The 16,176-nt window shown below is 36.2% G+C and overlaps 1 protein-coding gene and 1 long non-coding RNA gene across 5 annotated transcripts in view; one reads left to right on the top strand and one right to left on the bottom strand.

Moving 5' to 3' along the window:
• Window positions 1-16,176, top strand: part of ARHGAP42 (Rho GTPase activating protein 42) — a 295,441-nt gene that overhangs the window by 132,109 nt on the left and 147,156 nt on the right. The gene's annotated exons all lie outside the window — the stretch shown is intronic.
• Window positions 2,802-14,526, bottom strand: LOC309636704. 3 transcript variants are annotated; one of them, XR_014250153.1, is made up of 3 exons: window positions 10,511-14,526; window positions 6,963-7,845; window positions 2,802-3,707 (listed from the first exon to the last, which is right to left on the bottom strand). It is a non-coding gene; the product is annotated as an uncharacterized lncRNA (long non-coding RNA). The 3 variants fall into 3 exon arrangements; XR_014250155.1 differs by lacking the exon at window positions 10,511-14,526 and having other exon boundaries at window positions 6,963-7,055; window positions 7,682-9,021; XR_014250154.1 differs by lacking the exon at window positions 10,511-14,526 and having other exon boundaries at window positions 6,963-9,021.

Here is a 16,176-nt window from a genome sequence, read left to right as displayed (position 1 = left end):
TTATATGGAGCAAAACTTAGTCTGCCTATGTTCTTTTGATCCCTACAGTATATACTGGGCTACTGAGGCCAAGTCCAGGGCAAGTGTCTGGGTTGAGATATGGCTTCAGTGTGTAGATTGAGACAACTACAGAAATCAAACCTGAGAGTTGTCATTAGGTACTCAAGCAAAGCCAAGGGATATGAACAGCAGGTTGAAAAGACACAGGAGGATTCAAATAGTGAAAGCTAAGACAATACTGAGGATCAGAAGTTCAAGCTCACACCATGAAGAGACATCCATTAGTACTGGAGGCATCATTAGTAGCAAAAAGGAAACGGGCAGAGATCTAGACAAACTGGAGCAAATGAGCTAAAATAGAGGATGAGAAATGCTATGACCAAGATGTAAACAAAGTGATGGGAGAGGAAGACTAGGAGCAGGAGGCAGTAAATGTGTGCTTGGCCACACCTCCACTTCGGACAGGGAGCTTTTGAGGACTTTATTTGGGTCCTGGATCCAGTATACTGAAGTGATTATTCTCAACTCTTGAGTGGGTCTTCCTGTCTAGAAACCTTGGTTTTAAACTTTCTAAAAACTTATAAACTAATTTTTGGATGACTTCATTCACCCAGTTTCATAAACAAAATACCTTATCTGAGTGAAATAATATTTAACATTAGATTGTACACTTTCATGAAAAATCCGAAATGTGTCAACTAGTATAGAGGTTCATCTTTACATCTGTGTATTTTATACTGTTTAAGTGGGAAGCCCCTGTCCCCTGTCCCCAAGGTGTTTGGATAAAAAAGTGAGGAAATCAACCTTGAAATCCCTCTTCTTCCGTGGTTTGCTGTTCTCTCTTAATACCCTCCAAGAGACCACCAGCTTTGCATTTATTATTGAGTTTCAAAGGAATTTAAATGAATTTCTACCATTTTACAGTCTGTGTGTACATTCCCTTTATTCACAGGTGTACATGGACACTGTAGTCTTCTAATCTAATCCTAAAGATTCTTGATTATATCACCCTACTAAGACCCAAGGTGATCTTGAATTGGTGCCTCATCATATTCTTACATGAGTTTTGTGATGGTGGTGCTTTTTATTCTTAAATACTGCTTTGCATTGTAACTTTCCTTAAAATCAGTTTTTTCTTTTGACCAGACTCATTTCATGGAAGATTTGAACTGATTAACATAGATTCTCAAGTACAACAAAGACGTTGAATGGGAAACTCATGGTAATAGTACCTATCATAACCATAGTATGTGTTATATTATGTATATCTGAGAATATCCCAGAAGGAGTGTGATTTAGATCATCTTAATTATATGCTTATATCTATACTTTATTTTTATCTCAATTAAATACTTAGTTTTCATTTGGTTATAACTATTATGGTACATATTTGTATATATATTCTGTATTTATATATATTCTGTTAGATTTCTAATTGATAGAAGAGCTAATTGCTCTTTCCTTCCTCCTTAGTTTAAGCCATTATTTGGTAGGAATAGATCTGACTTTGAATTTCACCAGTGTGTTTGAATGTTTCTCATTGTATGGTTAATCATGGAGTTCCAAGCTCACCCTACACCTGTAATTATCTAGTTAGTGTGGTTTTAAAGGCTGCCAAATGAGGAATTCTTTCTGTGAGATTTTGGGTCATTCATCAAAACCAAGACAAAAATAGCAGATAAGAGCATATTTAAGAAAGAGTGACAAATCACTAGAGCTTTGAAAATGACTGATGAGAAATTAGTTAGTTTTAAATCTCATTCTTTAATAGATGAAGAAACTGAGCCTCAGAAAGTTCTAGTGATTGGCCCAGATCATTCAGCCAGTTATTAGAGTTTAATCTTCTAATTTCATAGTCCATATCTTTTTCCTAAATTGTTCACAGGTCAACTTTTAGTTTCCTATACTAATGGAATTTTATAGGCAGTATAAAACAGTGGATTGGTTAGTGGTTTCTGAGGGAAGGTTAGAATTTTCCATTATGCAGACCTTTTAAAGGTAGAACACAAACTTTCCATCATGGACAATCAGCCCTTTTGCTAAGTTAAATGTCAATGTTTAGGTCTGAAATTTACTGTGAAATATTTATGTTGTTAGGAGAACTCTGAGTTAAAGAAATGTGAAATATAGTTGGAAAATGTCGAGTTTAAATGAGTAGGAATTTATGTTCAATGTTCTCTCTGCCTTTCCTAATAAGTTAAAATTATAGATAAATTTTGCCATGAATGGTGACTTTGTAAAACTTTTTGTGTATTTAGGCTCTTTTTGTTAGTTGTAGAGCGATTAGTATTCTCTTTTAAATATAAACCTGATTTGAGACATATAAGGCTTTTTTTTTTTAGTTAAACTAAATGAAAGACCTCAAAATAGCCATACATTAAAAAAAAATCCCACTAAATATATATCTTCTATAACTTAAAACACCTCACTGTTATTTTCAGTCTGTCCCTTTTGTATGATTTGAATGTTACCGATTACTTTCTATTTTCTATTCTGTGGAGGTAGATATATCACGAATAAATGATTGGTTGTAGGAAAATATTTTTGGTTTGTGGAAATATAGAAATATATTATGAGGAAGAGAAGAGTGTTCAAAATTTTATGTTTCTCATATTTGCATTCTCAACTATTAAAAATCTTTAACTTTTTATTTTGAAATAATTTAAATTTTATAGATGATTTTCAAGAATAGCACAAAAATCTCCATGTACCTGTCACCAAGATTCATCAGTTACTAGCATTTTGCCAAATTTGCTTTAGTACTCTTTCTCTTGAGAGTGAGTTGCCACCACCATGCTGGGTTTTTTTTAAACCCGTAAATACTTAAGTGTTTATTTCCTAAGACAGAGACATTCACTTATGTCACTACAGTATAATTATTCAAATCAAGAAATTTAACACTGATAGAACACTGTTACCGTAGACTTTCTTGAAATGTTGCTAACTGTCACAATAATGCCCTTTATAGAAATTTTTTCTTGACCTTGAACATGAACATCTGGAATGGTTCCTCCGTCTTTTTTGTTTTTCATGACATTGACATTTTTGAAAAGTTTAGGCTAGCTACTTTGTAGAATGTCCCTCAATTTGGGTTTGTCTGGTGTTTCCTTATGAATAAATTCAAGTTGTGAATTTTTGGCAGGAATTAAGGTACTTTGTCTCTTTACTGTTGTTGTAAACTTTGATCTCTTGATTAACATGGCATCTGCTCTGCTTCTCACTGTATTCCCTCCTTGGAATTAGTAAGTTCTTTGTGAGGGAAGACTGTGTGTGTAGACGTCCTGTTTCTCATCAAATTTTCATCCACCGAGTTGAATGTCTTTTAATGATTCTAACAAGGAATATTTTTCATGCCTCTCAATCAGTTTACAAAAAGAAACACTAAAGAAGTAGTGCTCAACAGAAAGAACATTTAATAATTTTCATGTTATCATTTGGGTAATACAAAGGTGGTAAGCATTAAACATTAGCTCATGGCACATAAAAATCAAAGGATGGAGCTTTGGTACTCTTCTACTTAAGTACTGCTGTAACGTTTAAGCCTTCTTGAGTTTTCTTACAGGACTCCGGGCACACATTCTGTTCACTTGTTTCACATCACCATTTCCTCTTCCCATCCTTGTTCTCCTTTTGCTTTATTTTTAACCCTGTTTTAAAATTGTTTTCTCTTGCTGTGTTTTAGCATCTTTGTAAGATGTTTGATGATTCTGTTTTAGAACATGATAGTATAAGGAAAAAAAAAGACACATTTAGACTGTTTATAGGATACACAACTCTTCAGTCTTCATTGAGGATCAACTGTTGAGTGATCAATCATTGACAGGAACAGAAATATAGGGTTTTCATTAATGGCCCAGTTCAATTCCTTGGAAGCCATCCTGATCTCCATCTCTTTTTTATTACTTAGTCTTGCACCAACATTCACTGTTTTGAAGCACTCTCTCATGGTTTTCCTAGTGTCTCAGTGAAATTATAACCTTGTCTAGGACATGTATTATATACTACTTACATGTATTATATGTTCTAGCATGCATCCTGCATATCATCTACAGAACACAACTATAGCGTAGTAACCTCACATCTCTTAGTATCTAGTAAGGTGTGGTAAACAGGTAGTATGTGCTAACTCAGTTCTCATGGAATGAAATGGAGAGTGACTGACAGCTCTAGGCTAGCCATTATTATTACTTACGACACTTGTGTTCCTGAGATGTAGCAGTATCTGCAAATCCTAAATCTACTTCATTGATATTTTATGGTCATTCAGATAAATTGTTAAGGGAAGACAAGGATCCTTTATCTTAAATCAAAGTAACCTGAACTTTCTCTGTAGTCAATAAAGATGAATATGAGTGACTCTGAACACAGCAGTTTTGGAGTTGTCATTCCCTGGTTAATTGGAGTAAACATACTATTCCACTCCTCGGCTAGCCAGAAACACTCTTGACAGGATCTACTATAAAGAAAATAGAAAGGAGTAACTCGAGGGTATTTGGAATGCGGTCCTGAGATGGCACAGAGCAGAAGTACCATTGCCCAAGGATGGAGTTGACACCATGTGAACCACTACCATAAAGACTAACTGATAATTAGGCGATGTGTTCAGTTTTATGTCAGATAATTGGTGATTCTTAAGGAGCAAACTAAGGGGCTAGAATGATTTTCCAGACCTCACCTATAAAGACAATACAATGCCAGAGCATCCTATTAGATGTGCTATGTGGCTCAGAGGCCTTAGTTTCTACTTTGTAGACTATAAGTTAAATCAGAAGTAAAAAATATGAACTAATTTTAAATTTGTAAATTTAAATTTTACATTGTTAAGTTATGAAGTAACAGTGTTAGAAAGGAGGAAAGAACTTCTGAAAGCGTATATTGAATGCATGCATTAAACATGCCCTCCACAATCTCTTAAAATAGTTAAACGTTTCTTACATTTCCTGGAAAACGGACATGCAGCCCTTGCAAAGAACTGTCACAAAGCTGTTGTCCCTTTGTTCTTTGTCTCAGCTCATTGGAGGCCGCTATCACACTTCTGTCAGTAACAGTGTCTTTCTAGTGCAGGGATTTTCAAAGAGGAGACCGGGTTTGAAAATGTTCGTCTATCTCTTGGGCATTTCCTCCCATGGGTGGCTCAAGAGACCACTCAAGACTTCCCACTTTTTTCACAAATAATAGAGGGGCTTTGATATTCAATAAATAAAGTATATACATTGGAATTATCTATCTTTATAATGCTAATAATAATACTAAACATTTAATATTTAATGCAAATTTCTGAAAACTTCTTTGACTAAGTAAGTTGATTTTAGAACATGTCAAGAAGAGAAAATATGACCTGGATCACCTTTCTCTCTCTCTCTCCCTCTTTCTTTTTCTCTCTCTCGCTCGCTCATATGCTGCCAGTTGGAATGGTTTAATAAAAAATTAAAAATAAAAAAAGAAGGGGGATTATTTTAAAGCAGGGTAGCTGAAGCATTTGTCTTTTAGGATTCTAATATTTTTTGTGTAAAGCTGTCTATCTCTGATGAGGTACCTAATTGCTTCTTGATAATGTAGAATAGTGTTTAAAATTATCCCCATATTTGTATTCAAAATGTTAATAAGTGATCACTGGGTGAGGACAGACATGAGTTCATTTGAGTTCAATGGGAAAAAGACACTGTGTTAGTCTTGGATCTATTCAATACTATTAAATATTTGTTCAGTTTTAACCTCTTAGGGCTTAAATCTCCTTCTAAAAGGGACAATAGTAGGTATGATTATCTCAGTGCTGCCCCTTAGCTCTAGATTATTTTCAGTCTACTTTAACCTTGACATGTGAAAAACAGATTCAACTTGTAGATATGCCATGAACTATAGTCTCTTGACAAATCAAGACGTATACACTTTTGTGTATACAGACATGTACTTTATAATTAAATAACATTGAATGTGATAAATGGAGGTCACCACTCAGGTTAATTCAGATACAAAAATCCCCTTTCTTTCACGCTAGGAAGCAGTTGCTTTAACCTTGTCTGTGTAGTCATAGATAAAAGCTATGAGTATTTGGGTTTATTTGATGGGAAGTTCTTGGCAGTTAATACCAAAGGGTTTTTCCATAGTTTTTTGTTGTTGTTGTTGTTGCATTTTGGTTTGTGCAGGAGTTGAGTTCAATTTAGGGGCAGAACTTCCCTTCAACTCTCAGTGGATTTCAGTCTTCTTTGCAGTGACAGTAGTTTTAAAAACCCCAAGATGTACAATACTTTCGTCGATAGTAATGGCATGTAGTAGTACAAATGGGAATTATATTTAGAGTATAATTTGCATCCCTTGTCATTTTATCACATTCCGTATTTCTGTGATAGCTAATATAGAATAAAATTAAAATTTCATACTGTGGTTTTCATGGCCTTGCATGTTCTGGACTCTGCTTTAATCTCAGACCATTCTCTGTTGCCTTCCCCTATGCTTTAGTCATGCTGGTCTTCTCCTTCCATCAACGTGTCAAGCATACTTCTGTTTTAGGATGTTTGTGCTGGCTGTTCTCCCTGCCTGGAACTCTTTTTCTAGATCTTTGAGTGGAAGTTAGGGGGTGAGTAGTTACTATAATTCATGCCTCAGTCCTAAGATGCCTCTTCATTGAGTCTTTTGCTTACCACTCAGTTTAAATTCATATCTCCAGTGCCATAATTTTCTGTCACATCAACTTTTTAAGTTTTCTTCCTGGCTCCTATCATTATCTGATTTTATCTTATTTATTTTTTGTTTATTTGCCTGTCATTCTGAATTATAATATAATAGTATCATAAGAGCAGGGCCTTTGTATTTCATAGTAAATATTTGCTTGAAAACCATTTGAGTTCAGATATTAAGTCATGAATTACAGCCTAATGATTGAAATATTTTAAACTAAATCATCAGAAACTTCTAGGTTTGGTTTACAAGCAATTCATTTGTGATTCATTTTAAATTCTCACCTGAAAAGTTATGAAGAATAGTTTATACGTTGCTTCTGGTTGGACAATAAGCTTCATTGGGTATGTACCTGTTAATCCTATATTCACTATCATCTATATATGTAAACCAAGAAGGGAAGTATTATTACTAGGTTATCTGGGAATTAGCCTAGTCTGCAATAAAGTTGTCATTATTTTGGACGTAACCTATTCACATTTTGCCACACGTGTAGATATAGAAGGCAACTATTTTTTCATCGGCCCAATTCTCAATGGACCATCCATGGCATTGAAATCCCCACCACTGGATTGTCATGCTGGTTTACATTTCCCAAGGGCAGATAGCTTTCAGAGTACAAGAAGAAGATTAGTACTTGTCAGTGAGTAAGATTTACTTGTTGTTAGGAAACATGAAGAAAGGTCTTAATGAAAGGAGCCGTAGAAGTAATAAGACTTTGTTGATGGGCCAGCGAGTGTGGTAATGGTTGGAAATATTTATCAGGTTCCCTGGGAGTGTAGTCTTCGGTGAGGGGCTCAAGTGGGAGAGAAAGGGGATGGTGGTGTGTGACCTGAATAAACACACTGGAATAAAGGCCAAATAAAGCCTCTGTAGTGGCAACTGAAGAGGTAGAAGTTTCTGAAAACAAATTTTATCCACTTCACAATTTGACTTAGCTTGCCCTTATTTTTGCCTTTTGGCCTAAGTGCTCTAACTGTAACACAGTAATGTAATTTAGTACCTTATTGATGTAGTGTGCTCCCTGGCTGGTAAGCTCAAAGGCCGCAAGAAGCTCTGTTTTTCATTCCTCATTCTTCAAGGATGTTGATAAGCCTAATTGAAGTTTTGGCACAGGGTAGCAAGGCATCTTCCAGTGATAAGACAGCAGGCATTGCTTATTCATCCCTAAGAAACATCTAGGGATAGCTTGGTTTGCCAAATAGCATTCAGCTTGCCTGTTCTCCCTCCCCTATCCCCAGCACTTATTCAAGATTTATTTCCAAAATGGTAACTAGAGTAAATAAAGAATCAGAATAAGTTACAGAAGTTAATCTTATCCATTCACCTTTTAAAAGTAGAAATGAAAATTTACTGATGTGATTAGCCTTTGATTGCATATATAGTGAAAATATCTATAATCTGGCATGCCCAAGTAGAAGGTAGGCTACCTTCATTATCTGTTAAAATCCTCATTTGTCCCCAAAGAGACAAAGGTGGGGGGTCCTTAATATTGATATCCATATACTTCCATTTTCCCCTTCTTCAGTGTTTTCAGAACACTTCACACTCAACTAGTGTATGAATGAATGGACTATTATTTGAGACCGAAACTAGTATATGAATAGGAAAATGACATTTAGTTTGCATGAGTGCCAAGTCCAGCATTGTTCATCTTACTTCAGTTTGATCTTGGCGTTTTCTATTCTCTAACTTCTAGCTCCTTTCCCCACCTGCTCCCCCACCCCAGTGGGCTTGTACCAAGAAATGTTTTTTTGGCCTGTAACAGTATGCCTCAGATACTACTCTAGGATCTCGAGGATACACAAGTGAAAGCGGGAGGCATAGGCATTTCCTCAGAAATACTCATAATTTGGTTGGGAAGACAGACTGACACAGGGTGGCCTGCAGTGTTCTGTGATCTGCTGAGATAGTGGTATGATCCCAGTCCTGTGGGAGTTTGAAGAAGACCCTTAAAATATACAGTGGAATATTACTCAGCCATAAAAAAGAATGCCATTTGCAGCAACATGGATGGACCTAGAGATGATCATACTAAGTTAAGTAAGCCAGACAGAGAAAGACAAATGTCATATGATATCGCTTGTATGTGGAATCTAAAAAAATGATACAAATGGACGTATTTACAAAACAGAAATAGACCCACAGACATAGAAAACAAACTTATGGTTACCAAAGGGGAAGGTGGGGGATAAATTAGGAGCTTGGGATTAACATATACACACTCCTATATATAATATAGATAACCAACAAGGACCTACTATATAGCACTGGGAACTATACTCAGTATTTTGTAATAACTTAGAGGGAAAAGAATCTGAAAAAGAATATACATGTGTGTGTGTGTGTATAATTGAATCACTGTGCTATATACCTGAAACTTACACAACATTGTAAATCAACTGTACTTCAATAAAAAACAAAACAAAACACCTTACACTTGGAATATTCATGAAAGCTTACCAAGGATGTGACACTTGGGCTGAGGTTTAAAGGATACCTAAGAGACATTTAGATAGTGAATGGAACAAGTGAACTAGGGAAAGATAACTTTCGAAAAGGTCACAGTGTGATCTAGGGCTTGTAAGTCATGCTGTGTGGTAAAGAGAAGACTTCCCATGGGGGAGTGGCCACAGAAAAGGTTATCAGGAGCTTGGGAGGGGCCCCTTCATTAAGGATCTTGGGATAGTGGGCTAAAGAAAGGTCTTTTATATTGAAGGTTGTGGAGAGATGATAAAAGCTGGAGGTTGACATACTCTTTCTTAATTTATAGAGACTATTCTGGCAGCTGTGTGGAAAATTAAAAATGAGTGGATTTCGATACTGGGTGCTGAGAGATGTGTAAGGTGGATATTGCTGTAATCTTGGGAAGAGGTGGTAGGATGCATGCTGAGGCCATGGGGAGACCATGGATTGGATGTGGAAGGTGAAGAGGCTGCAGGCTAGGATGATGGGGCAGCTGGCTGAATTTGGTGCCATTCACTGAGAGGAGACAAATCGAGAGAGTAGAGAAGGTTGGGCCCTGTCTTGGGGGTGTGTTTTTGAGGTGCCTGTGGGAATGGGACAGACACTTGGTTTACAGATAGGGAGCTTAGCAGAAATGTCTGGGCTGGAGACAAGATTTATAAGCCATCTCTTCTTGTAATATTTGAGGCATGAAACTACATTAGGTCACCCATGGATAGGATGTAGAGTTTTCTCTTATCTTGAAATGTAAGATAAAGGTAAGTTAGTTGAGTCTGTCTTTCCTTCTTTTACTCTGCAAGGGAATTCTTGAAAGCTGATGGGGTCAAAAGGCCGTTGAAGATGACCTAAAGATACACCTAGATGATCTCATGACGATATGCTTAGTAGGGATGGGGTGGAAGCTTTTGGGTACTGATTTCATTAGCTTTGTGTCTTTACGTTGGTATATGCAAAGCTATTTTTCTTTTGATAGTTGTAATATACAGTCCAGCTTTATTAGAATTCCTGAATTATTTGACAGTGCATTTTCTCATCCAACATTTTCAGATTCATTAATTTTTAGATTAATTAAAATATGCCTTAACTCTGGTCGTATACTAGAATATGTTAGGAATTACTAGAAGCAGAAATTTACAAACAGTATGTGATTGTCGGCAGTCAAAGTGATGGGGATCATCCTGTTGGGCTTCTGTTTGGGAATCTGGGTAATGTTGAGATAAGAAGAAGGGTTTTACCAGCAGCATCAGTCTTCTTGTTTGTGTACACTGGGCATCTGAGGTGCAAACTTTTGTTCTCCACTAAGTATAGTATCTCTTAATTTTTTAAGAGGAAGCAGAAAAAGAAGCAAGAGATTTTTTTCCCATACCTTTTCAGGTGTCTCATAACATAGCATTACTGCTTTGCATTGTATCAGGTTCTGCGTGTCATCTTAAATGCTCTAGAGTCTGAAGGTCTCAGGCTGTCTGCTGCTGTCAGGAAGGAAAGTAGTTTCAAGCTTTATTTTCTGGAAAAGAATCTTAAACATCCTTTTACCCAGTTCTATGAACCGAATGTAATTCAAGCCATAGCCTGAGGGTAAGCCCCGGAGAGGTCAGATGTTAATGATTTATTAAATGACGGTGTTTTCTATTGGGACATACTTTTCACAGATAAGGAAAAGTGTATTTTTTTTAATATTTGCCGTGTGTTGTAAAGGGAATTTCTCTAGTATTGACATAGCCCTCGTATTTCACATGATATAAGACCTCACAGAAAGGGCTGAATGAGGTTCTTTACTTCATTGGGTAAGAAAAGTTTTTGACAGCTGTACAGTGTGGTAAACTAGCTCATAGTTTATGACCAGATCTGGCTTTGGAAAAGACCAGGAACGAGAGTTATAACATATGGAACTTATTTGGGAAGTAATTCTTAGCTATGACTAAGAGCCTGTGCTCAAATGCCTGGGAAAGTTTAAAAGAAAATGTTTGCAAAATAAATCATATCTCTTGTTTGCTAAATTGTAGGACTTAGATAACTTTTGGGTACTCATGGACTTCTGTAATTCTGTATTAAAGCTCTGACGTTTTCTCTTTTAATCAATTTTTTCTGGCTTTATTTTTAACAGCACTGCGATTCAATTTGTTGCTTTATTCAATTAAGGAATTATTTATTTCAGAAGATTATTTTCTCTTCCCCCAGCCCCCAGACATCCTTAAAATAGTCACATTCAAGCAGTTGCTACAGAGGTCGTTTATAGGAAAGATATACTGTGTGTGTATTAGTTTCTGGTGCTGTTTTTTTCTTAACTGTTCAAGTCCCAATAACAGTATTTCCTGTGTTTATTTATATCAAGATAGTATGTGACATAAACATCCCAAGTAAGTGTTGTACCAGGGAAAGTGAACTAGGAAAAGGCAGTACTATTATGGTTATGTTTCTCAAAGAATACCCCTTTTTTCTCATTTCCCAAACTTTAGTTGGATAGAATTCTGGGGGGGAAATGCTCCTATTTTAAGTTAATAATTGCAGAAATCTCTTCCTAATCTTCCATCTGTCTATGCTGATTCTTACCTCAGTGTTACATTATTACAACTTAGCATTTCATGAGCCAGGAAAATCATTATTATTCAACTTAGCTTGACCTTTTATCACACACATAAATATGACATCAGCACAATAGTGAAACTGTTTGGGGATGCAATAAAAAGTGTTTATCATTTTCCAAAAAAGATTTGTAATAGTGAAAATAATATATCCACATTTCAGGGTTTAGAAATTAGAAAATAGGAAAATAATCATCTCATTGCTCTAACACTGTAGCTCTTTTTTGTTTGTTTGTTTTTTCCTTTCTTTAATGACAGCCTTACTCATATTTCATGTAACTTTATTTGGGGGCAAGACTTATTTTTGGTCCTGCAGTGTATTCTTATTGTCTGAGAATGTGTAATGTGGTATATATAGTAGAGTGGTTAGAAATACCAACTCTAGATTCAGACTGCTTGGGTTCATGGTGTGGCCTTGCCACCTACCAGCCATTTGTGACCTTGGGCGAGTTACTTATCCTCTTTGGGTCTCAGTTTCCTTAACTATGAAATGGGAATAATAATAATAGTATTTACTTTTTTATGGAGCTGTTGGGAGGACTGAAGGAGAACTCCCTTGGCCCATGGTAAGTGTTCACGAATTACTGTTATGTGTGTGCTCTAGAATCCATTTCCCCATTTACCTGATGGGAGTGACCGGTTTGCTTTTCTCCTCTATGCTTTCAGCCGATGTTCTGTAACATACTGCCCCGCTCAAACCCCTGTCCTGGTTTCCAGCTAAAATCTAACAGAGCCATATGGTTTTCTTTCTCAAGTTTTCAGTTCATCACAACAGTGTAACCAACCTTAAGGAAGGAGGAGTAGGAAGAATTTGGAAGGTGATTTGCATCCCCTGTTTTTGAGGAGTTACTGCTTTTTCCGTTTTAGCCCACTATGGCAGTTTGTATGATAATAATCTGCCCTCTGTGGTGTTTCGACTTGAAGTACAGTGTTGCATTTTTTTTCTTTGCAAAACTAATTTATAAGTAAAGAACCTTGTGTGAACATAAGAAGTCATTGTAAGTTAATAGTTATTTGTTTTTCCGTGACTGAATTTTTTTCTAAAGATAATAGTGATGAGGTTAGCTTCGAATTGCTACCCATATAGTTATAGATTGCTACCTATAATACACAGCATATATCAGAGTACATTTTATAGAAATACTTTTCTTATTTTCAAAAATATTTAGTTTCCTATAGGTAGGTTGTCATCCTTAGTAATATTATGAGGAACAGTATTTGTTACAGCAACTCATTGCAGGTACCAATTACGTTACCAGAAATAACTTTTTTCATCAATTTAGCAGTAGTATGTTGAGTTTCCACTATGTCAAAGCACTTTGCTGGGCAATGACTATTAAAAAATCAATAAGACATTATCTCTACCTTTACAGGGCTGGAAAGATAGATATATAAATAACCTGCAGCATGAGTACTGCCACTCTTGTTAGCAGGAGATGTTTATAGCCAGCATTTTGTGATCATCCTTCAGTGCCCAGGTTCAGCTTCAGAATCTTCTCAAGCCAGCACTACAGAAACCTGCTGTCACTCAGAGAAACTTGGGAAGTGTAAACTATTTGTCATCATTGCTATAGTAGAAGTTTGTTCAAGGTGTCGCTGTGGAAGCCAGGAAATTCAAAAGCCTTGCTTTGTGTAAAAGTAAGTTTAAGTGTAAAGAAGTACAAATGAGTTCAATCTTTTAGGTATTGAGAAAGACATACTAAATTGGAAATCTTATAAGCCCACACATACAGGTTTTAAAGAGATGCGTTAATAACTAGATAAAAGGAATCTTGTATAGTTAGCACTCTTTACCATTGTTTATGGTTCAGTATTGGTGCCTTCAAAATACATGTTTAGCTCTAAGCTGTGATGTGCTGGTAAAAAGTTAACTGCCAGCACTCAGGTAGGGGTGTGTGTACATGTGTATAAAAAACCCTGATTTGTAATGCTTGCTGATTTCCATGGTGTAGACATCTTCACCTCAGATGATTTTGGCCCAAGTTGCCGAATGCAGGTTGGGAAGAGATGCCACGTAATGGATCCCGGGAGCCACTGTGAGCTTGCCCCGTGCGCTCGCCCCAGCACAGCACTGGCCCGCAGCCCAAAGTCCTAATCTTTCTCAGTCACTGCTTGTTTTGGTTAGGTCAGTCTTGGCTTTGTTTATATGCATCTTTATCCTGCGTAAAACTCCTTCCTCCCTTCTCTCCTCACCCCCCTCCTCCTTTGTCTTCCAGCCCTTCTGTTATTGCAAAGCTGCAGTAAGAAATTTAAGAAATTGCATATACACTGGGATATCTTAAATCTTCCTTAAGGTTTTAACAATCTGCTATTACGTAAATACTGAGCAATTATGATTAAAATACATTAACGTCTAGCTACTAAAACGTAATTGCTGTAAATTAACTGTGACTGTGAATTTAATTAATGAATTTTCATTTCTTTTATAAACTTGCAAAGACTCTTAGAAGTTTGCTTAAATTCACAAATGAAGAATTTTCAAAAGATGCATGATTCTAATTTCTCTCTCCAAGGATATTTTTAGTAGTGAATACTGAGAAGGGTAGAGGAAAATTATCAAGAAGAAACAGTATTAAAAGAGGAGGAGGTGATAAACATTCAATTACATAAATTATCAATTTGTTGAAGCTCCCTCCCCCTGCCCTCACACATAAAGCCACTTTGACCCCTCTAAGCTCGGGGATAAACCTGGAAGAAAAAAATCTTCATTGTGGCTATAGTTGTCTCAGCTCAGGCTATACAGGGTTTCTGATTTTTAAAGTGGGGGAGAGGGGAGGAGCTATATTTCCATCATCACAAGGACACTTTTTTTTAAAGCCTCTGTTATTATAGTTATATATGTAGTAATCAGGATGTCAATAAGTAGACACAAGTTTGTGAGGAGGCAGTATGTTCTGGTTAGATCTGCTGTTTACAGATGTTTTCCACAATGCTTGAGTGCTGTAAAAGTATTCTTAGTTTAACCTCCCATTAGTGATTGCTGGGTAAGAAGAAATAAAGCAAAAGTAGTTTAAGAATGACAAAAAATATCTAAGAAAAATAATTTACCTTTTTAGTCCAAATAACTCAGTATTCAGAGAATTTCATTTGGTACAACAGAGTTAATGACATTATTAGATCACAGTGGGTTGTATGAAATTTTGCAATTTACCACTCTCCTCTCCTTTCTCAGCTAGATTCTGTGAAAATGGTCAGTTTCTTCTTGGATGAATGCTCTTCTCCCTCATCTTATGAGTATAGATGGTTTTATTAAAAAAGAGTTTACTTTGAGTTATATTCGGGACAGTCGTAAGTTCTAGAAGCAGAGAGGACTGCTTGCTATTTGGCCTAGGAACCTGTGTGTTCCATTTAAGAAGCCTTGACATCCAGTATGTGCTGGTGCGATTTCACTCTTTTATATAAAACTCCAGTAGCAACTTCCTAAGTCATTTTAAAAAGTGATATTGCATTACAATTGACCTACTCAAAAAGAATGAATTTAGTAGGAAGCAAGTACAACTTTGTATTAATAAGCTCTTACGATCATTATACATAAAATGTAAAAATCTTTGTAAACAGGCTATGAGATAAAGGCACGTTATCATCTTTATTCTGTAGAAAGGGAAACAGACACGGAGAGTTTGAGTAACTTGACTGAGATTGCACAGTTTTCATGGGATAATTCGAGAATTAAATACAAATCCATGCACTCTCCTGGAGAGTGTACTTCTACTTATTTTTTGAAATAAAAGATGGGATTCATATAGCACCATTCTCCAAAATCTTAAATTTCTTTTCCTAAGTATATTCCTATAAGAAAAGTATTATTACTGGTAAAAGTAAAGATGAAACTAATATTAAATATAAGTGAGTTGGATCTAAATAGATGAGGTCCATTGAAGGGGGATTCATAATGGAACACCAACTTAATAGAGAGAATCAAAACATCCAATATTGAAGTAATAAGTGACATTCAAGTAGGAATTAAATGGATTACTGTGGTACCCAGATAACCTTACATTTTTTTTTTAAAGATGAAGACATCTTTAAAAGTACTTTGCTGCTCACATTAAAGGATATAAAGTAAAATGCATTTAGTTTTGACATCATGGTACTTATTATGTGAAAGTCTTGTTCATATGTCTATCCTTCACACTTTCTGTGAGATTTGGGTTTTGAGTTCTAGTTTAGAAGAGCTGTGGGTTTGCTGACTTAGAGGACTGACTCTAAGTGGAGAGTTAACTTGACCAGTCTCAGCGTGAGCCTCGGGCTGTCCCTAGACCACTTGCCAGAGCTTCATCTAAAAGGAGGGGGCAATAGGACGGGGATTGGAACAGGCCGAGGAGAGATACTTGCCTGTAATCCCAAATTAGGACTCCGATCTGATTTTCCCAGTTGCAAATACCAATGGGAAAATGATCCAGTCTTGCTTCAGAGACTATTTATAGGTGTCTTCCACATTGATTATGTT

The sequence above is a fragment of the Balaenoptera physalus genome (genome assembly GCF_965194825.1).
Source record: "Balaenoptera physalus genome assembly, chromosome: 10".
Lineage (NCBI taxonomy): Eukaryota > Metazoa > Chordata > Mammalia > Artiodactyla > Balaenopteridae > Balaenoptera > Balaenoptera physalus.
This window is presented reverse-complemented; position numbering and strand designations above follow the sequence as displayed.